The sequence below is a fragment of the Lissotriton vulgaris genome, chromosome 1_1, assembly GCF_964263255.1.
Source record: "Lissotriton vulgaris chromosome 1_1, aLisVul1.2, whole genome shotgun sequence".
NCBI classification, from domain to species: domain Eukaryota; kingdom Metazoa; phylum Chordata; class Amphibia; order Caudata; family Salamandridae; genus Lissotriton; species Lissotriton vulgaris.
Window position 1 is genome coordinate 1704451352 of NC_141685.1, and position 23493 is coordinate 1704474844.

At 49.6% G+C, this 23493-nt stretch overlaps 1 protein-coding gene across 3 annotated transcripts in view; it reads right to left on the bottom strand.

The window, feature by feature from the left end:
- The window catches only part of SFMBT2 (Scm like with four mbt domains 2), a 916952-nt gene extending 901920 nt beyond the window's left edge, over nt 1-15032 (bottom strand). For 2 of the 3 annotated variants that reach the window (XM_086918956.1, XM_086918958.1), the window contains exon 1: nt 14902-15011. The gene's annotated coding sequence lies outside the window, so the exon portion shown is untranslated. Of the gene's footprint in view, nt 1-14901 lie in introns of all 3 variants that reach the window. The other variant, XM_086918957.1, reaches the window with a different exon arrangement.
- Between the last annotated feature and the right edge of the window lie 8461 nt (nt 15033-23493).

Genomic DNA, 23493 nt, shown 5'->3' on the forward strand with positions numbered 1-23493 from the left:
GCTTAACAGAGGTTTCTACTATTTCTCTTCTCAACATAAGGAGATTTACTAGGAAAGGTTTTGGTTACTTTGACCAGCATAACACTCTCCTTGGTGTCCCTAATCAATTCTTTAGTGTACAACTTGGATACTGTTTGCAATATATATAGTCTAGTCAATGGAAGGATGTTTACAAGATAATAGCCTTTATTGAATTTTTTTGTTGAAGCACCTGTTAACTGACTAATCTTTAATAATCTGATCAGTAAACACCCACAATTCACACTTGGCTGCCAAAACATATAAAGAAGCAACATACATGTCTATAGATTCTGCAGTATGCTGCTCCCTTGAAATAAAGGTGTGTTGTCTAACACATACATTAGGTGGCTTGCGGAATGGTCTCTCCAATCTCTTTATTGCTGCATTATATTCATCCAACTCTTCTTCCTCATCATGAAGTACAGACAGGGGCAAATGTGCAAACATTTCCTGACCTTCCAAACCTAATGAATGTTCCAACAACCATTTTTTCCTTTCAGGTTTGATCTTCATGCCATCTGTAGCGCCTAGAAAGGGATGAAATGCTCATGTAAACCACTCTTTACTAGCAGTAGGTTTTTTACCTGGTGACTGTAAAAATGGAGGAGGTGGATTTATTGACTGCATTTTGAATATGCAGCCGACGAAAGCTGACTTCTGTACTGAAGAGGCAAAATTATGTCAACTATAAACAGTAACCAGTTAATACCAAAGATAGTAAAAATAAATTCTTAAAGCTGCAAAAATGTAAATTATTTGTCCCAAAATAGCAGTACACCAAGTCACAATAAAATTCCAGGGAAAGTAACAATGGATGAGAAAAAATTCCAGATAACAATGTTGAAAATGACTGTCCCTCGCAATGGGACCAGATCAGGCAACAAAGATGGACACCAGCAATAAGTAGCAAAAATTGCAATTGCGCATCAGCAAAGATGCATGTCCCTCGCAATGCGACCAGGTCAGGCAACAAAGATGTTCGCCATTACACATGTTTCTCTGCGTGATGACATCACTGTACTCTTTCCCACAGCGTCTGAATAAGTCTGGCAGAAGATTTTTTCTGAAAAATGACTGGTTGCGGTTTTGTTCTGTGCAGTGTACTTAATGCAGTTGCGTAACTCACCGCGGCTGCCTTAGACCGTTACATTTAGCAGTCGTCTCAATAATGTTGTGAAGAAGGCGGGAGATGCATCAAGCCATGCCTTGCTCGTCTCCAGTGTTGAAGAGACAAGGGTGGACAAGGTTCCAGAGAGAGTAGGGTTTATTTGCACAAGTAAAATATTTCAAAAGGGAGGGAGACAAGAGATGTCTGAACCGCTCCCAAGGTCCAACATGCTCACCATGGAGCGTGAGTGAGGGGCTTACAAGCAGACACGGACATAACAGTAACTTTTACAGCAGTTCTTAACCTGGTCCCTGTGTCCGGCCTGTGCTCCATTGCGGGTCGACCTAAACCTGCAGTTTTCCCCGGATCTAGCACAACCATATAACTGTGAGTAACTCTTTGTGATTCTAGACGTCATATTTAACTGAAACTTTGAAATTGCATATCTCCAGTTCTGTTGATTCCATTTTTGCCGTTTTGGTACTTTTTTATTTTTATTTTATTTATTAAAAATGTTGACTTTTTTTAACTGGTTTAGGATTTTTCTTGTTTTGTGTTTTGTCTTTACTACTGTTTGTGTGCTGCATAACCACTTTACACTTTGCCTCCAACTTAAGCTTTTGTGTTAAGCTACCAGAGGGTTAAGCACAGGTAAATTTAGTGACTTTTGTGGTTCAACGTCAAAAGGATTGTGGTTGCCATTTGAATAAGGCATCCACCCCCTCAACCAATAACTCTGATTTCTTACAATAAGTCTAACATTTAAGGTGGATTATGAGCTACATAAAGTGTACCCCCAAAATGATTTCTTGGGCCTTGCCCTCTGCACTCTGTCCTGCCCCTGCCACTATTACAACCCTTGCCATAAAGTTTCGGCGGGCCAGACTTCAAAACGTTTAGCTTAGAGGGGCACAGAGCAAAAACAGTGATCCTAAGAAAAATTGTTGATGTGATGTTCCAGTCGTGCTATCTATATCCACCTCCTTCCATAGGACTGGCAACATTTCATAGATTAATGTGACCACAATGTTAATTATATTTCTCAAGCAAGATTTGCAAACGCTGAAAAGATAAGCACACCGCTCTCAATATAACATATATTACAGTAGGTGATTCACCTCCTCAAATAATATTAGACAAATACCACTCTAAACCAGATTATCTTCAAAAACCTTAGAAACACACAGTAACTTCAGACATGGTAAAACACAACCAAAGCATAATCAATTCTTTGGGCTCTTTGAGAAATATCCAGATTAAATCAGGACACTACCATATTTTTTACCAATGAGGTACTGATTGCACTGTGTACGGATGGAAAAAAAACATTCAATTAATCAGTGTAAATAATTCATAATGGTTGGCAATTGTTGTGTTGTGCAGTGTGTATATGTGTTTCAACCCACATTACTTTTCAGGATCTCCCGGTTAGGGGACACCATTGTAAGGACTTGCTGATCACTCCCATGCGCCTTCTCGTGAGTGCCCAGGTGCCTATGATCTGAATGTGAGACACATGTACAAGTACTCTCTGTGAATGAATGCATATTCCCTCCAATGTGTGTACATACATTTCACGCACAAGTAGAAGAAATCTTTTCTGGATATAGGTCTACCTTAAGAGGCCCTATTCAATTGCAAGTTGCCAAAGCAGTGTTGCGTGCCTGGCTTTTTTAGATGAGGCCTGCAAAACTGGACATCATGATTTGTCTGCTGGCTGTAGGGATTTGTCCATTTCATACCCTGTGCTAGTTTATGTCTCAACTACAGACAGGAGTAGAAAGTTCTGTGCTCTACGCTGAAAAGCATTAGAACGCTAAGATGTCTTATGGTGTTTCTTCTTTCAATTATAGTTTGTACATACTTTATAAAACCGTTCAAGCATCAAATATAAAAACACATCATAAAATGTTTTTTAGATCACTAAATGTATTTAAAAAACAAAACTCGAAAAAATGTAAATAACTTGCTCTGGCAGCAGCTCTGGCAGCAGTTCAGGCACGATCGCCTTTGATTGCAAAAGAGCCGAACAGTGCAATAATATTTATGGATCGTGATTCTATATGACATATTCCAAATCGCATGCTCAGATTACCTTTGGGCAAGAAGAGAAAGGCTTCATTCGCATGACGGTGCAAGATAAAAAATGATTTTGGTAACTTGAACACTGTACACCCAGTATTGGTTAAGCAGGAGTAGATAGGAAAAAAAACAGTGGCCTAACGGAAAATGACCCACCTGCAGAAGGCGACGAGCAGTCCCTGGCTCTCTCATGTCTCACAGGTATTCAATGGCCTTGGGCTGAGTGGGGCCCTTGAATAGTTGGGGGCCCATGCGCCTTGTGGTTGCAGGGAGTGTGGGCTTCTGAGTAGAGCCTTCATTTGCCAAGTGCGCAAACATCTCAATGGCAAAGTTACCTGACTGTGCCTGATCTACCAATTAAAAATGTCCCGTGACACCGGCCCACCTGGACTGCTTCCTAGCCACAGGAAGTCCCGCCCATGAAGGGCGTACATTCTACAGCTGGTGAAAGTATTCTTATGGCAGCCCTGCCAAATTCCCAAAGTCGGTGTGTAATGTGCTGCGCCAGTCAAGGTTTTTTTTCTTTAAATTCTGGAACGTGCAGTCTTGTTTAGTTCATTATAAAACAGGACCACAAGTCCCAGAATTAAAAGGAAAAAAATTGACTGAGGAAGCCCATGAACGTGGGAAACCTGGCGGCTACGCTGTACCGTATGGCTGCTGATGGCGGACGCAGGCCCACTTGGAGCATATTGGTTGTCTGAAGTAGTGTCGGTACAGGTGGGGCAGGAAGTGGAGGAGGAGTTTCCAAGTGGGGGAGGCTAAGGGGGCAATGTGAGGGCAAACGGTGGCGCATGAGGAAGGTCAGGGCAGGGCACGCATCTCTCATCTCACGTAACACAGTTGCCACACGGCGCAGGTGGCTGCCTGCTGCTCCTGTTTGCGTGGGCTAAATTCCCGTAGTCGCCGAAGCTATGCCGGAGCCGCCCTGTTATTTTTAAACTCGCTCCACGTTTTACATAATTCTTTAAAAAACACATCTGTAAAGCCGAAAGTCACTCCCGTTTGCAAGTTCGCACACCCCTAATATTGAGCGCAGTGTTAATTTCTTTGAGGTTTGCAAACTGACCTACTTGAAAATAAGCACCATTGTACCAGCAAACATTGTTTGCGAATGTCTGTCCCCTTGCACATAGCTAACATCGAAAGCAAATTATGAAACCCAGGACACACTGGAGTGGTACTGATGAGTGTTAGTATATTGTTTGACTTAATGCTAAAATGAGGTCATCGTCCACTTGACCCCTGCAGGGCGTCACCGGCTTGAAACTATAAACGGCTGACTAGTGTCCCCCCAGAAGACACCGATCCTACGTTGAGGGCTGACTTCCTAGAACCCTCAACCTCCCCCGCGTCCTGTCACTCACCCCAAGGAATGCATTGTATGAACCTGACCGCGGCCATGCTTTTGAATGCAGATAGACCCTACTCTGCTGCTGTGATAACTTCTCTGATGTTCTCCGCTGGAATGGTACAACAGCGGCCAGTGTCCACCATGCTGTGCCCCTGCACTGCTCTTTGAACAGAATTTTACTTCATGCATTTTCACTTTTTGTTTCTGTGCAGATTTTTCGATGTCCTAATCATATTTGTATTTCTTTCATTTTAAAAACGGGCCTCGTTGTACTCCACCATGTCAAAGGAGGCGACAATAAATCTCGAAACTTCTCAACTTTTCGCGGCTCTTCTTCCGACCAACAACAGAGTTAGCCGCACCAAGGCACACAGATTTGACCCGCTGACCCGCATGCCTCGCGCAGTTTCAGCTGCAGCATTACCTCACTCGGATGCCTTGATGACTATATCTGCCTACACATCTGAGCCTCCTCCCTCCGACTGAATTTCGCAAGGAGCTGACAACCTGGATCTTCGAGCAACCTCACTAATCCTTAGTCCTGGCTAGACCGCCACCTACTTAGCGCCTGGATATTTTCGAGGGTGATAGAGCGCTGGACATATCCCCATTACATATCTGCAGATAAAGTCTTCAAGCTCTTCACCGGGTGAAGGTGTTATTGTGGCTACTGCTGAGCACTTTGTGTGGACGTAAGCTGTATTCAGCCTTCAGTTCTAATGAGAATGTTGTAGTCACATTTGTTGTCGAGATTGTGGTGTAACCTTCAAGCAGGATCAATGGAATTATATGGCGCGGGAGGGCAAAATATTGTGGCAGAAATGACTAAACTATGCCATAAGAAAAGTCACATTTTGCGATATAATGCAACACAATTTGTGATAGTTGTACCTTATTATTTTGGCATTTTTACATGTATTTAGTCAAATCTTTCACCTCATCAATACCAGTTTAACAACCAAATACAGCGTTAATCAAGAGGGCAGTCAACCTTTGTGAGGGGCCTTCCACTGATTGACATCATGTATTGGTGTGTTTTTAGTAACTTTTTGGCTGTTTGAGCTGGAAACAATTTTTTTGTTAAAATCTGTAGATTGAGTATTTGATGATGATTTATGAGGCAAATGCAGCACATCCATAACTATGCAGAAAATGCTGCAATATCCCATAAGTCCAATGGCCATGCCTTCAAGTAAAACATGTCTGTCCTTGCACACAGCACTTTTGATTATGTACCAGCTGCAAAAACCTGGGTCACCTGCGGAAGACATACCGGTGGATCTATAGGACTAACTCAAACCCATATTCTTCTGAGAGTTACAATGTGAGCGCAACTGACTAAAGAAGCAATTAATATTTTTTGCTGACAGTGGAGGTTTCTTTTGATTTGCTGTGCACTTCCTGGTGAGAATATGAGCGGGCAGCTCACTTACGAATGGAGAGAAGGGGAAAACCAGCCCAGGGCTGAGTGCCCGGCAGATCCCCATCTTCATACAACATAGACTTGTTGACTGTATTCTTGCCTTTGACCCTGTACAGCACTCCACTGCCTAATCAGCTAGGTGTGTGTCTATAAATACCACATACATACACGCTATGCCTTCAGACTGGCCCGAAGACTACACTGCCCCTAAGAGACATGTGAGGGCTAAGTCACCAGTCAAGAAGCGGCCTTGCGTTTTGGCCTGGACAGACACTTGACTGACCTGAAATAGCACCGTCTTCGGGTGGGACAATCCTCCCCTGGCCAGGCGCTTAGAGCCATCGGTCTTCATTAACACTGTGTGGATGGGCGCTGACCACCTGATCCAGGGACCCCTGGGGTGTTCCTGGCCTGCCAGTAAAAATAATGAGTGACTCCTACCCAGGAAGTCGGAAAGAAATCCATCTATCTAGCAGCAGGGGAAGTCATATGTTCTTCCTCTTGTGAGGAGCAGACCCCTGGCACCTGCTGGTGTGCTGGAGCTGTGATTGATGGCCGGATAGTTTCACTGTTGCTCTTTTCCAATGCCCTAGTTTTGGGTCACAGTCAATTCATGGTCCGGGGCTTAACACAATTTACAAGCAGAAGATGATTGGAATTAGGCGCATGCGCGTGAGTGGCCCCCTCCAGCTTATGAACAGGGTGATATGCTCAGCCTATTCACAGAGTCTGCATGGAGAGGTGGAAATGGTGATTGCAAAAAGAGAGAGAGAGAGAGAGAGAGAGAGAGAGAGAGAGAGAGAGAGAGACAGAGAGAGAGACAGAGAGAGAGATTGATTATGAAATTATGAATCACAGCCTAGGCCCGTACTCCTTCAGTGTTTTGCGGTAGTATCTATCTGAGATATTGACACGGTGATAGTTTTAGTACATTAGAAGGAAGGTGAGCGTTCTTTCTGGTTCCGTTATATTCTCATTCCAAAAAAGTAGACATTTCCTTTGTTGTCCCCCTGAGTATAGAATGCACAATATCAAAGGGACACAATACCCAGGACTGGATACTAAAAATAGAATATTGACAGGTAAGTACGTTTAGCTTTTCTATACCTAACTCCACATATATGTGCCCATCCAGAGTGTGCACTAGGAGGCTGGGTGAAACCTCCTATACCAAGGGCATGTGGGAGAGGAGGGTTGGTATATGAGCCCCTGAGGCCTTCTATTTACACTGAACATGAGTTTGTTTCCCCTCTCTTATCGTGGTATTCGGTTTGTTTAGTTAATGTATATGGGAGCACCCTCGCTGCTCGCAAAGACTTATTCAAGCTAGTTCAAACAAAAGCGGGGGCTTCTGCATGTCTCAGTGACGTTTGGACATATTACAGTGGATGCCATCAGCGCCTGGACCCCCATATCCTCAAGGGATGGGGCATCCACTGTACCCCGTGTGACAAGGGTGAGTGGACGATGGTCATGCCAGCCCTGGATGTGGCCCACTTACACAACACACATGAAAAGGGACCCCATGTGCCATGGCTGACTCGTATCCTCACCCACAAATGGGGACGCCCCTTGATCTGTAAATAATATAAAGCCCTCGGTGGCTTCCTAATTAACAATATGCTTTCTCGGCCTGGACAACGAGGCCTGTTAGCATTGGAACGCACATTATGTCCTCCCGATCAGTAGCAGCGGCCCCTGCCCCTCACACATAGCGGATGTCGAACCCTCCTAGCGCTTCAATCCTGGGCCTCTGGGCACCCTCCTCGCACCTCTGGGGCGCACGAGGCCTGGTGTGGGCCTCTCTTGCAGTGCTCTTTTGTACACACAGATCTGCTGGGCTCTGACACAGCGGCTTCCCGTCACCAGGGACCCTGAATTCGTGCCTGGCCCCCCTCCTCTCTCGCAGGTGTCGTTTGAAGAGAGGGTCCCGCACATCACTTACGGTGTCTGGCTGCCTGCGGGTGCTCGTCACATCTGTTAGTGGGGTGTCGAGGGAGAAACATCGTCCAAGGCGTTGGCAGGTACGTAAAGTAAGCTGCCTGAGAGACAAGTTAGGGGTGTTTTTGCGGTGTTGAACAGCGTCATATTGGAAAGCCGCCGACTCCTGCTGGGTATCAGTGCTTTAAATGGGCCGGTACTGTGCGGTACTGAGTACCGGCACTCTGGAATTTCCATTTAAAGCACTGAGGTAGGTGAAAACACGACAAGAGAAAGGAGGGCGCGAAAATGGAAGGCGGGAAAGACGCTCCATAACTTGACAGAGAAAGGAAGAGAGCCGTCTGGACCGGAAAGGGGTGACATTGTTTACAGTCAGACAGGGAGAGGGAGGGCAGAGTGACATCTGGGCACCGAAAATATGGAATACACTGGAGAGTGATGGAAGCAAAGAACATTCAGGACTGTCACTGGTAGTAATCGAGAGAAAGAAAAGGGAGACGGGCTGAGGCCTACGAGAGAGAGGATGGGGCGAGTTTGGGGAGGTGAAGGTGATGGGGCTGAAAGTGAGCGCGAGAGCTCAAGGAACAGAGTGGAGAGTGAGAGGCATATATGAAGAAAAAGACACGGCGAAAATAAGAGGAGCGATATCGGAAAGAGAGAAGAGGGGCGATGAGAAGGGGAGAGGTGGAGAGGTGTTTGAAAAGAGTGGGGGTTACGGTGCTACAGGGGACCGGAATCGAAAAGAGAGAGGGAGAAACGGAAGAGGTAAGGCTGGGTGAGCCCGAGAGAGAGGCGACAGAAACAGAACACAAGAGGTGGTCTCTACCGGAGAGATGACAGAGAGACGAGGAAAGTTGAGGAAAGAGTGGGTACAGGCGGGAGAGACCGAGCGAAGTAGAGGCCACCGAGGGTAGAAGCTCCAGAGGGTGGTTTGTGGGCCAGTGGACCGGAGTGGATGCCCCCCACCCTCGAATGTTAGCCCATTGGTGAAAGCTCTCCCGTCTCGAGCTCCCCTCCAGGCTCAGCTGCTCTGCTAATTTGGGTGACGGCGCCCTGGGCGTCCCGGTGCTGCCACACAGTCCTAACGCAAGCCTCGCAAGGGGGTAATTGGCGCCCCCACCACAAGAATCTCACACCCTGAGGTAAAAGCCCTCCTCTGGCTCGCCCATCAGCTCTCCTCCTAACCCCACTCGGGAAGGTTACCAGCTCTGGCTGCACAAACACATTCTTTTTGAGACACAACGTCAAACGCAGGTCTGCAGACCGTCCCGACTCTTGCCCCAGAGGACCCTGCACACTGATAGCCCCCGCTGCCGCTTGACGCGAATCAAGGAAGAGGAGACTTTGGTGGGCTGTGCCATGTGAGCACGTTAGATCTCGTCCACCCTGGCGCCCTCCCTCCACGGAGTGAATGATCCAACAGAGCAAAGGCTGCTTGGGTTGGAGGAAGGAAGGAGTACATGTTGACCCGTGGCAAACTCTGCTTCCCATCTAGCTCTGTCGAGCACCCTGCAGCCCTGTGACACCGAGACGTCAGCCGCCGGGGCAAGAGGGCTTCCGAAGAGCTAAACTGAACCATAGGACCCCCTGCGACCCCAACATGGTGCCTCTGGCCTCAGTCAGTATTCCAGGGAAGATGCAACCACTTGTGTCTGTAGCCCAAGAGTGTCTGCAGTTCACGAGTGTCTGTAGCTGACGAGTGTCTGTACCTCCAACGGGGTCTGTAGCCACGATTGTCCATAGCCGACGAGTGTCTGTACGCTCTGGGGTTTGTATTCCAAGAGAGTCTGTGTTCCAAATATAGATTGTCACCACTTGCTTCTGTAGCCCACAAGGGGCTGCATTCCAACTGGGTCTGTAGCCAGGATTGTCTGTAGCCCACAAGTGTCTGTAGACTCTGGTGTCTGTATTCCCATAGTGTCTATTCCAAAAAGGTTTGTAACCACTTGTGTCTGTAGCCCAAGAGAGTCTGCATTCCAATGCAGTCTGTACCCGCTGTTGTCAGTAGCCCTCAGGTGTCTGTAGCCTCTGGTGTCTGCATCCCACAAGTGTCCGTCCTCACTTGTGCATGTAGCCCGCAAGATTCTAACAACTGGTGTTTGTAGATCACAGGTGCCTGTAGTCACTGGTGTCTGCAGTCCAAAAGTCCCTGGAGTCTGTAGCCCACGGTGTTTGTATTCCATGGGTGTCTGTGGTCAGTGGTGTCTGTATTCCACTGGTGTCTGTCGCCACTGGTGTCTGTATTACCTGGTATCTGTGGTAACTGGTGTCTGTATTCCCTGGTGTCTGTGGTCACTGGTGTCTGTATTCCACTGATGTCTGTCGCCACTGGCGTCTGAATTCCCTGGTATCTGTGGTCACTGGTGTCTGTATTCCCTGGTATCTGTGGTCACTGGTGTCTGTATTCCACTGGTGTCTGTATTCCCTGGTATCTGTGGTCACTGGTGTCTGTATTCCACTGGTATCTGTCGTCACTGGTGTCTGTATTCCCTGGTATCTGTGGTCACTGGTGTCTGTATTCCACTGGTGTCTGTCGTCACTATTGTCTGTATTCCACTGGTGTCTGTCGTCACTAGTGTCTGTATTCCACTGGTGTCTGTCGCCACTGGTGTCTGTATTCCCTGGTATCTGTGGTCACTGGTGTCTGTATTCCACTGGTGTCTGTCGTCACTGGTGTCTGTATTCCACTGGTGTCTGTGGTCACTGGTGTCTGTATTCCACTGGTGTCTGTCGTCACTGGTGTCTGTATTTCTCTGGTGTATGTATTCCACTGGTGTCTGTCGTCACTGGTGTCTGTATTCCACTGGTGTTTGTGGTCACTGGTGTCTGTATTCCACTGGTGTCTGTCGTCACTGGTATCTGTATTCCACTGGTGTCTGTGGTCACTGGTGTCTGTATTCCACTGGTGCTTGTCGTCACTGGTGTCTGTTTTCCACTGGTGTCTGTATTCCACAGGTGTCTGTATTCCACTGGTGTCTGTCGTCACTGGTGTCTGTGGTCACTGGTGTCTGTCGTCACTGGTGTCTGTATTCCACTGGTGTCTGTATTCCACTGGTGTCTGTGGTCACTGGTGTCTGTGTTCCACTGTTGTCTGTCGTCACTGGTGTCTGTATTCCACTGGTGTCTGTGGGTCATTGGTGTCTGTATTCCACGAGTCTCTGAAGTCCACTGCTGCCTGTAGTTTGCCGATAGCTGTAGTTCCGTGGTACCCGCTGTGCAGCCCCACTGGTGCCTCCACCCCACTGAGTTCTGTATCCTCCATTAGGTAGGTCACTGATAGGTGAAATGTAACCGTCAGATAGGTCCAGGCGCCGCGTGCGGGGCTCAGAGCTGGGTCTGGAGCCGAGCCATTCCCCGCACACCCGTCTCCTTGCCCTCCTCGGCTGTTTCTGCGGGTCCCTCCGCGTTCCATCCCGGCTCCCGGCTGCTCCGCCCGTGTTTTCCCGGCCGGGCGGGGTGTGGAGTGCACTGTGATTCCTGGGAGAGGGGGGCTCCAGCAGGGCGTCAGCGGCAGGGGGAGGGGCAATCGCTTGTACATGACGCCAGAGAGCTGGTAATGGCGGTAGCCTCGCAGAGCTCCGGAGTTTAGACCTGAGGGAGTGGTGTGTGTCCGCCCGCGTGTGTCAGGGAGGAGGGGAGGCGGCGGGGGCGTGCTTGAGCACAATGTGATATGGGCTGTCCTGACCTCGATATCCACTCATAAAACTGGGCTCATCCACCGATCGAAAATCAGATTTGGGGCGCACTGACAAAAATGCTAAATATTTCAATATATGTGCCTTGCCCCGTACATCGTGAATACCCAGTAAAGCTGGTATTATTTCGTCTGCGGAGGGGCAATGCCACCACTACAAGCTGATTCCTGTTTACCGCTTTTAAATTAACTCATACCATAGGTGGGCTACAGAGTTGCAAAGCCTCAGGTGCTGGTAGCGGGCTTCTGATAGCATATCTGACACACACGGGCGCTGCGCGAGCATTTGCTGGTGCTTGGGCTATTTGCTTTTTCTCATGTCCAGCTCTCAGCGGCAGGCGATCTACCCACTGAGCTATCTCATCGGCGGTGTGGGAGTCTGCCAGGTCTCATTCTATCCATGACGCACACAAGAACAGGCCTCCACCCTAGTGCTGATAAAAGGCGCAGTCTCCCTCCTAGCCACAGGGGGCCATCGGACCTGTCTGCAGGAGCGATCGACATAGAAGCCTCCTGAACGAGCTTCATTGGACAACACAGCAGAGTTTTGTCGCACGTATTATAAAATATACCCCATAATGCTTCAAAATATACCTCACAATGCTTCTTGTCCGAGTAGTGGCTCTTGCTTGATTTACAGTGGAAACGCCATCTAGCGCCCCTGTCCCCACCACTGGTGTGCTAGTATAAGTTGTAGGAGCTATTTCTATAGTTTTATACCTGCAGAATTGACATTTGTATGACAAACAATTCGACCACGCTAGAGTGTATGTGTGGGGGGGTGGGAGGTTCATTGCTTGACCATGGCACATTTATTTTATTTAAGTACACTTGGGGCATTAGTGAGGGATTGGCCTAATTACACCTGTTTGCACATTTGCTGAGTACACATTTGCTGAGTGCATGTGAACTTCAAGTGTGCAAACTCTTCACAACTGACTCGGTTTTTTTCCTCGTGTTTTCTTGAAATCGGAGATGCACTCTAGAACAATTGCCGGTTTTATAGCATTTGAAATCACTAGAAACCTGGCAATGTCAAAGCAATGTCATGTGTTTGTTATTGTCCTTGTATTGAGTGCCACCCTCAAACTGCTGCTCTCTCTGCAGACATAAGAGGTGGAAGGTTTTTATTAGGATCCTCGTGGCCGCAGAACAGGCTTGTTGGGTTCCCAGAGCAGGGCCAATACAGCACAGTCAGCTGCACCGCGGATTATCTAGCTCTGCGAGGAGTAGCGTCATTCTCTGAATAGGGTGACCTGCCCATTTCACCTATGTGTGGTGTTGTGAAAGGGAGCGTGGCATGCCTCGTGGCCTGGGTCACTCTAGAGTGCTATTGTTCCGTCAAGAGCGTCACACTCGGTGGTTGATCATGTGGTGGTCTTAAATTGCAACAACAAATGCAAGTGACTCGAGGCTCACTGAAGCCATCCGCGCTTAATAAAGCGATCTTGCCACCAGCGCGGGATTTGGAAGAAGGCTGTGATGCACCACTGCCTGTTTTGTATCTTCTGTGGTAGAGCACACTGTGTGCCCGCACCCCGGGGCTGACAAATGCAAGGCTCTTCCTGCAGAAAGAGGAGCACGCTGCAAAAGAGCAGATAAAAAACATCAGACAAACCGAAACACGGAAGTGGTGGTTTCTGCCGCCAGCCCCTCCTCTGCAAGCACCCCTGCAGCCTGCGCTGTAAATGCGCTGAAACCCCACCGCCACACCTGCCGTGCAGCCCTGACATACATACTCACAGTCCGCGCGCGCTCGGCTACGCTTCTCTCCGTCTGGTGAGTCCAAACCTGGCGAGCTCGGTGTCTCTTACCACCTCCAGCGCGTCCACGCGCTGCTGCTGTGTCTACAAATCGGCCACCCGATATTTTTACACTGCACCTCTAATTGCCATGTGGTCAAGAGGTAGAATGTGCCCCGCTGTCACAATGTCTGTCTGGAGAAAGAGAGTGCCTGCAAATATCTAGGCTCGTGGCGCAGCATTATTGAGTAATATATGGTATGCTCCCCACACACTTTAGCCCCCCACACCCCCCATGGCCCGTCACCCCTCACTGTATTCTCCCTCCGCGCGGCACGACGCCGTTCCCGCCCTCACACCTCTGAAGCCACTGATGCACTTTGCGGATTTCCATGCTGGGCACTTTTCTCGGTATAGGAAGAGTTCGCGCGGGGAAAAAACGCCGGCGGCCCTCGGGCCACGTCTCGCTGCATTTCATTCGCTGATGCACTTCCAGGGGCACCGAAAGAGACGCGAACGGGGCTCGGAGGGGGCCCAGGTCGTTTTTTTCCCGTGGAAAATCATGGGATTCCTGCTTTCCGGCTCCGTCCCCGCCATGTTGAAAGTGTCAGATTCGACCAGTTCTCAGCACTGGGAGGTGGGTTGGGTGCTGAAGCTTAGGGGCTGACGGGGAAGATGGGCTCGGGACTTAGTAGCTGACTGACCAAGGGTCAGGGTTTGCGGGGCGACAGGCTGTGCTCTGCGGGGCCGGGGCTTGAGATATTCATGAGTTAGGGGTTATGCGGGAAATGAAGGGCTGAGGAGTTAGAACGCCAGTTTTACAGCCAGATATTTAATATCGTTTTTCCAGTTCGCGCTGCCATTAAAGGTATCACCAACATCTTAAACCAACACGATAAACTTGAAAGTGTGTCTTGAACCCTAAAAGGGTCGTGCACGTGACATCACCTCTTTGGTACCAAAAATACACAGAAATTTGTAACACTCACACGCGCCTCGGAATATAGTTCTTCTAACCTGGTGTTGATGGAGGGGTGGGGGGAGGGGGGAGAACAGGCGCCCGGATCATCATCACCAGAACATCGTTGTAATCATTACCAGAACATCGTTGTAAACACCTTTGCTGTCAACTGTTATCGATACACACTGAAACAATTGTTTTGTGACCAAGATCACGTTTGTAAATTGGTGATAGAGCGACCGTGCCGGGACACTGATGCAATCGTGTCTATCCAATATTAAAACTGCACCTGATCAAAGTGATGCCAACTGCCAGTGCCCATTCAGCCACCCTTTATGACGTGGAAGCATAAAACACCATTGAGAACCCACCGAAAGAAAAGCGACAATCAACGCGGCACACACTGCAGCCAAGCGAACACTTTGCAGAACTTGCTCTCAGCATTTCTGTTTTCAGACAGAGAGGAAAAAAACAGCCGCCTCCGATCAGGAAAAACACCCTGTAGAAACCGACGCGGGGTTTGGGCAATAGGGGACCTCGGGGCCTTGGAGGGGGGTCCTTTCATTGAACCTTACCTGCTGAAGTTCTGCCCCCCGTGGGTCTGTTTCAGGCCGCCCTGGGCAGGAGGGTACGAAGGCGAGCTCTGCCTCTCTCTCTCTTTGCACAAGCCTTATTCCAACATGGCATCCGCTCAGTGCGCATGCGCGCTGCCTCAGTTTATTTCCCACACATAAGTCTCTCGGGCGGCTCCTTCTGCGACCCTCTCCAGTGCTTGGAAAGTGTCTCGGTTCGAAGTGAACTGTAAGGAGTGCTCACACCACTGCCAATTCGATGTTTGCGGCTGGATCCTTTCCAGGCACTGCCAGAACCCAGTGCCAGGCAGGCAAAAACAGCGCTTTGAAGTCCCTGGAGGCGGTGGATGTAGGCGTTCAACTTTTGTGTCAAAGAGACGAGTACTGGCAGTGCCTCCTAAAAGACAGCGCAGCGAGACACAAACGCCGGAAAAGACAACGACATGGAAACTTACACACCAATGTGTTAAATAAAAGCCAACGACATTTCCTGGTTTTTAACAATTCCAAAAGTACGAGCTAAGCGGATGAAAAACACACATACAACGAATGACATAGAAACCTAACACATCTCTATATATACTGCGTCATTCAGAAATCGCCCAGCTGGGGGCATTGACTAACAAGCTTCAGTGGCATTACGTTTTACTACATAGTTTAGATTATACAGGGGTTATTGTTGGTGTACACCAATTATCCTTGTGTAGGAAAGAGGCTATCTTCCCATCTCTCTCCCTAATTATCCACAAAAGTCTTTCAAAAAAAATACAAAGAGCCTTCTGGAAGAAGGCGTCCAACTTTTCTGCGAGGATCCTGGCAGTTTAGCCAGAGGGCGCCAGTAGCCCACGCCAGTCGTGGGTGGAATGGCTACCTGTGCAAGACGTCCAAAGGCCTTGGGCGTGTCTGCGTGTCAGTGCCCCGCCAAGCTCCTGTGAAGGCAGTTTCATGAAGTGGCAGCTGAGTCAGAACACGGAGTGCCCATAAAAGCAAAAACACGCACGAAGTATTATTTTTTGGACTATTAGGTGAATCACTCAGACCAGTTCTTACCATAAAGATTCCCCTTCTGTGTATTGCCAATCTGTGGACTTGCGCCTCAACCCCACGGGAGTTAAAATTACCCCCACCTGTTCGGTGACAGGCACAGTGGCGCATCCCACGCTGCGTCACCGAACAGTCCTCCAGAGGCACTTTACTTGGAACACTTTAAGGACATGCTGTTAAAGTGAATGGGGCACCGGAAGTGTCTCCAACTCCGCCGACTTCAACTCCACTGTCTTCTCCCAAACCATGAAGCTCTCTTGCGCCCCTTTTGCGCATCTTCTACAGCTCTTCTGTGACCCACTTACATTTTCACAAACACCTCCTGGGACTGTCTCTCGGTTGTCCCGCGCCCCAAGAGTGCCCATGCGGCACCCCTCATTGACTTGTGTTACTGGCAGGTGCCTCTCTTGCGTATCTTATGAGCCTTTTATCCGTGCACCCCCCGCCCCTCTGCACCCCACCAAAATCTCTCATTTGCACAACCCGCGCTCTTCCTGAGCAAATCCTGACCGGAGCACGGTTGTCTGTCTCTTCTGCTGTCTTGCACCACTTCTGCGCGTTTCGTATGTCTCTTCTCCACCCTTCTTGGCCGTTTTCTGCGACACCCCTCTGCTCCGCGTCTCTCACGTGCCCCTCCCCCTCTCCTGCGCATCTCTTTCCCCTCTGCGCCTTTCTCATTTCTCCGGTTACCGGCGCTCCTCCTGCCTTCGATACTCTCATGGGCCCATACTGTCTCTCCTTGGCTCTCCTGTGCCGCTCCTGCACGGCTTCTGGTCTCTCTCCCGTATCCCTCCGCAGCATCTCATGTGCGCCACTCCTGCGCTTCCCATGCTCCTCTGCGCCCGTCTAAGATCTATCTTTTGCCTGCCCCGAGTCCCTACTGGTCATAAACAGCCCCGACATTCTCCATGGCCCATCGTATGTCTCTTGCACCCTCCTGTAGTACGTCTGCGTCTCTTCTGCGCCTCTCTTGCGCCCTTCTGTCATCTCCTGTCTCATTGCACATCCACTGTAGAACATGCAGTGCGCATCTTTGGCACCCCTAGTATCTCCAGTGCCCCCTTCTATCCTCTACTCCTCTTGCATCCCTCCTGTCATCCACCAGTGCCCTCACAGAAACCCCCCCAGTGCCCCTTGGGACCCCGCCTCAGTGCCTCTGCCCTCGCGTTTCTTCGCTTCTCATGTGACCTTCCTCCGCCTCCGCTTCTTCTGCGAACGCCAGCGCACCTCCGAGCTCTTTATTTATCCTGCACCCACGGATGAAAATTGTGAAAGATGCCCCGCATGTATAAATCTACAATGAAACCGAGATCTCGCTTGGTCGAACGCCAGCCGAGTTTCCAGTTGCGCTTTTCTTTGCACTTCTGGATAAGCAGGCGCTATTCTATAGACCCTTTAGTATAGGATCGGGGAGGTATCCACCAGGAAACACCCCAGCCTATGCCACCGAGGGGGCAGACAGAGACTGCCGGTCCCTGTTGGCACGTGCTGCCCTCTGCGAGCCCGAGTGGGTTGGGTAATAAAGTTGTGTATCTGAGCACTACGAGCAGTGCATTCGGTTGGGGGCGGGGAGGGAGGGGGTAGCCCCTCCCGCCCCCTGGCGTTTTCGGTCTCATGTCCTCTACTTAGTATCCTGTTTATAGACGGGGCGGTGCCAGCCTAGCAAAGGGTACAGCGGTTCCCAATTTGCGTTTTAAAGTTCAAGTCGCAGACAGCTCCTCCCAGGCCCGGCGGAGGTTGGCCACGCTGGATTCTCGGGTTCTCGGACTGCAGTGTTTGCATAACCCGCTCTTCTCCAACAGACAGCACGCACTCTCTTGCCAGCTTCGGGATAAAGAAATCAGGAACTTTCCAAAATAAGTGAATTAGACTACATTTATGTTGATAGTGGACATTACTTCTTTTTAAGTTTCCCGGCACATCAGTGCCCATTGTTTACGTAACATGTACATATCGGCATTTGTTTGTTTTTGAGCTCGTGATGTTCTCAGGATCATGCAAAGTGTAGAAGTGGGGGAGCCGAAATTGTAGATTTTCTATCACTTGGGTTAAAGTTCAGATTCAACAATATTACACAGTTCGACATCATGGAGTTCACGCGACCTTCACCACTCTCTGAGCAGTCGATGGTGTCCAGATTATTTTGAGCATATCGCGATAGGCCCCCCTTCCCTTGTAACGTGGAATGCCGAGGCGTTGGGTGGTGTTGTCACTCTGTCTCCCTCCCGAAGCCGGAAACATTGTTTTCTTCAACAGTCCAAACACACAGAATGTCAGAAATAAAACACATCCTAACTACACCTTAATAACCATACACGCTGACGACAACATGACACAAACGGTTCTATGCCAGGTGGGAGGGGGTCACACTCCTTCCACTCTTGGGGGCAGATTTATGAAGGCCTTGCGCCGCCGGTGCGTCATTTTTAACATGGGAAAAAGTGACGCACCGGCAGCGCAAGTGCCAAGTATTAGTACTTATAGTGCTACTTTATCGCAAATGAAAAACTGAAGTCCCAGAATTCAAAGAAAATAGAACTGGAGATCGTTTCTCGCTACCTTGGGTCACGCTGGGAGCCTTTCCAGTCTCTGTACTTCGATCAAACAGCCCCAGAAGTTACAGAAGGCTGTGCCAAGTAACCAAAGGCTGTGGCCCACAGGGCCAGGGATATCAGACGCTGCAGAGTGTGCGACATTAGCATACGCCCGTCACTCCCGAAGCACACTACAGCTCGCACCCCTCTCCCTGAGCTCTGCTTTTACATTCCCGTTTAATTGCCTCTGACTTTACGCGCTATCGTGTGCCACATTCTGCAAATCCTTGTCATTGATACGAAAAAGGGGCAAAGCAGAGTACGGCGCTGCTGTTTAATTGTATACCTGGGTGCGCGCGTGCGTGTGACGGGAGTTAGTTATTGGTGTGGGGTTCCATTTGTGTGTCTGCGTGCGTGATTCGGCTGGCGTCTGTTTGTGGGGGTCGGTAGGTGCAGATGAGGGGCGCTCTCGGGGGCGAGGAGCCTGGATGTGAGTTGGTGTCCGTGTGTGTCTGGGGTTGTTGCGTTGGTGGGGTTTTTATCTGTGTCTGCGTGCTTCAGTAGGTTGGTGTCTGCTTGTGGGGGTCGGTAGGTGCAGATTAGAGGCGCTCTCGGAGGGGTGAATGGGGGTCGCCCGGATGTGAGTGGGTGTCCATGGATGTCTGCAGTTGCTGGTGTGGGTTTTTATTTGTATCTGCGTGCGTCCGTCGGTTGGTGTCTGAGGGAGTCGGTATGTGAGGATGGGGTGAGGTGGTGTCTGTGCGTGTGTGGGTGCGCGTGTGTGTCTGGGGTTGTTGTGGGTTTGTATTTGTGTGTCTGCGTGCGTCCGTCGCTTGGTGTCTGCTGGAGTCTGTAGGTGAGGATGGGGGGGGGGGGAGGGGGCGGAGCGGAGCCTGGCTGTGAGGTGGTGTCCGTGCATGTGTGGGTGTGCCTGGGGTTGTTGTTGTGGGGTTGTATTTGTGTGCGTCCGTCGCTTGGTGTCTGCGGGAGTCTGTAGGTGCGGCTCATGAGGGGCGCACTCGGGGGCCTGCAGCTTGGTGGATGCGCCGGGTGTCCGCGGATAGCGAGGGCCGTGCCCTTCCTGAGTTCACGCCGCAGTTGTCCCGTTGATACACCCCGCAGTCACAGCTCGATCAGCTCGAAATCGGACGAAGAAGAAGTGGAAATACTGCCAGGGTGAAGCTTCGTCAGCAAACCGGAGGAGGACGTTGAACTTTGAACTTTTGTGACATATTAACGGATACTGCTGCTGCTCCCTCACGCGCCTGACCCCCACAGCCTGGTTTGGGCTCTCTTACCCACGCGCCCGTTGTCAAGGTTTCTTTCTTTTTTCTGCCCTACCTTCTATTTCTCCTGCTCTTTTTTCCACGCACCGTCCTCTCTCGCTCTGTCACTTTTCTGTACCCCTCTCTCTCTTGCGTTCTCACTCTCTCGCCCTTTGTCAAACGTTCACCCTCCCTCCCTCTTTCTTTCCCACCCCCTGCCTCTCTATTGTCTCTTCAATCCATTTCGCCGGCGCTCTTCTTTTTCTGCCACCCTCTCCCTTCTGCTCTCTCTCACACACCATATGTACTTAGAATGCACTAATCTGTTGGTGACATGATTTCAACTTTCTGTGCTCACCAACATGTTACTGAAAGGACTGTGGGCGCCCCGGTTAGTATTCCGCGTCACTTAACAGGCAACCACTGATAGATCCTGTTCTGTTCTTCACAAAGTACTGCCCCGATGACATTGAATTATTCATAAACACAGACTGTTTTAAATACAACTTTCTTTTAGTTTATTTTTTTAGTAAAGTGTGGGAGCCGTTTACAGACAATATACAGAGAAATGTTGTTTGTTTTTCAACACCATGCAACATCCATAAAAAAGTTCCTTCTGGAGTGAAACAGGACCTCACATTTGAAAAATTACAGTGGGGCACATATATTATTTGCAGAATATCAAAGAGCTGTTGCTATAGTACAATATTAAAAACACACATTTCTATTCCTGAATATTAGATAGAAACACATCTAGAATTTAGACTAGTGTGCCTCTGCAGTGTGAGTGACCTAGCCAAAGACAATGTGAAACAAACATTGGCATAGCCAATAGGGGTCACATTTGGGACCTTATAAGTCTTCAGCCATGCAGCAGTTGGTGTTGTTGCACCAAGGATATTCTGCTGCATAACTAAATACTTATAGGGTCCCCAAAGCGACACTTATTGGCTATGCCAATGCTTGTTTTTTTGTTTGTTGCTGTTTTGTTGAAGTTGCCAGATCTGCAATAGCTGGACATGGTTTTTGTTAACAGTTCTTTGCATCAAATGCACTTGTTTTCATTACTCTGAATGTTGTTTCCATTCTGGTTGTAGGAAGCAGTCATTTCCGGGGGTGTGGGGGCTGCCTAGCTGTGCGCTTGCGCAGAACTTTGCAAATGAGAAAAAGCCTGTTGCAGGCGCAATTTACAAGTGTGGAGTGAGTGAGCCCCTGGCAGCATGGCTCACTCACACAAGAGTTCATGCACTACACCTGCATACTCAGCATGGTTTAAGGAATCTCAACCCACTCACTCTCAGGCATCGAACACATATTTACCAAGAAACTCTGAGAAGCTGGACGGCTGGTGGTGTGTGTGCTTGGTGAAAACGTGCACTGAAGGCTGGTGGTGTGTGTGCCTGGTGGAAGTGTGGACTGACAGCTGGTGGTGTGTGTGCCCGGTGAAAGCGTGCACCAACGTCTTGTGGTGTGTGTATGTGCCTGGTGAAAGCATGCACTGATGGCTGGTGGTGTGTATGCCTGGTGGAAGCGTGCACTGATGGCTGGTGTGTGTGTGCCCGATGAAAGCGTGCAATGACGGCTGGTGGTGTCTGTGCCCAGTGAAAGCGCGCACTGATGGCTGGTGGTGTGTGACGGCTGGTAGTGTGTGTGCCCGGTGAAAATGTGCACTGACGGCTGGTTGTGTGTGTGCCTGATAGAAGCATGCACTGCGGCTGGTGGTGTGTATGCCTGGTGGAGGCGTGCACTGACGGCTGGTGGTGTGTGTGCCCGGTGAAAACGTGCACTGATGGCTGGTGTGTGTGTGCCGGATGAAAGCGTGCACTGACGGCTGGTGGTGTCTGTGGCCGGTGAAAGTGCACACTGATGGCTGGTGGTGTATGTGCCTGCTGAAAGCGTGCACTGAAGGCTGGTGGTGTGTGTGCCTGGTGGAAGCGTGCACTGATGGCTGGTGGTGTGTGTGCCTGGTGGAAGCGTGCACTGAAGGCTGGTGGTGTGTGTGCCCTGTGAAATCGTGCACTGACGGCTGGTGGTGTGTGTGCCTGGTGGAAGCGTACACTGATGGCTGGTAGTGTGTGCCTGGTGGAAGCATGCACTGATGGCTGGTGGTGCGTGTGCCCGGTGAAATCGTGCACCAATGGCTGGTGGTGTGTGTGTGCCTGGTGAAAGTGTGCACTGGCAGCTGGTGGTGTGTGCCTGGTGGAAGCGTGCAATGATGGCTGGTTGTGTGTGTGCCTGGAATGCACTGATGGCTGGTGGTGTGTGTGCCTGGTGGAAGCGTGCACTGACGACTTGTGGTGTGTGTGCCTGGTAGAAGCGTGCACTGATGGCTGGTGGTGTGTGTGCCTGGTGAAAGCGTGCACTGACGACTGATGGCGTGTGTGCCTGTTGTGTGCCTGTTGGAAGCAGGAGCATTCAACAGTGTGGCTCACTGGTTAGAGGCGGCAGACCCGAGAGCAGAGGACGGCCCGGGACCAGGGTTCGATTCCCGGCGCGGCAGGTTTCTGGACCAGGGTCAGCGGACTCGATAATTCTCTCGCCTCGGTGCCCACTCTGATCAGCAATCACACTCGGCAACTCTGGGCATTAGCTTGCCTCATCTTCACTAACGGCCCCACCAGACCGCCGGGGATGCCTGGTCTCACCCTGGAGATACCCATTAAGGGACCATCTCTCAGGGAAGCCAGGAAGGGTTTCGCAGCGGTCGAAGCGCCTTGGGACCCTACGGGTAAGTAGTGCGCTATATAAATGCCTATACATACATACATACATACATACAGTGATAGAAGACACAAATGAAACTGACGAAGAGGATGGGGAGGAGGGGGAGAAGGGAGGGGTAGCGCAAGCAGAGGAGACTGATTACAGCCATAAAAACACAGATGGCAACTGTGCACGTGCACAAGCTCGTGAACGCAAGCTGTAGGCCAGCAAAAGCCTCTGGTGGCACTTTTAAAAGCCACTTACTAAATGTCTCAAAGAGACAGCACATGCGCTGTCTCAGGCGAGACCTAAAAATGGTTATTGGATCATAAATGTAATGCTGTTCCAATTAGGAACCCCCAAAATACGTTAGGCCCAGGTCCCCAAAACCCTTAAGATGTCCCTGTTAGTAGTCCATGTCAAATACTGATTTATGATACTCTAGCTTGTTTTCCATAAAGTGCACATGCAGGTTTACGTGCTGCTTCTTTTTCGGTGGGCTCCAGTGTGAGTGGGTTAGCTAACAGCGACCTTCATTCGCAGTATATTGCTTATCTCCGGATGACTCGCTACCACATAATTTGTTTGAAATGAGCCAAGTAACAGCTCCATTGGGTTTGGTACAGGTTCATGGTATGGGTGATATACCATAGCTACTGATATTTATTGGTCACCTCTAGGAATTAATAGGCGACTGAATTCATTGCTGACATATTACCAGGTGCAAAAAAAAAAATTGATGGACGGAATTCTGAACAATGCAAACATTCCCCCCCAGTCACAGAGATCTGGGTTTAATCCATCATTCCCTTTGCTCACCATGCCACCCCAGTTTGGACCCAGCCATATGCAAATCAGTCTTGACCCTGTTCCTTATGGGAACAGTCCAGCTTGAACTGCCAATCTAGCCAGCCAAAAAATGATGGATGTAGGCCCTGATCACTGTACTGGGCTGAATGTATGACATTGTTTTGCATTCTGTCCATCAATTGTTCTTTTTGCATTTGTCACGCCAAGTGGGATGGGTATGCCCAGACGTGGTTACCGTG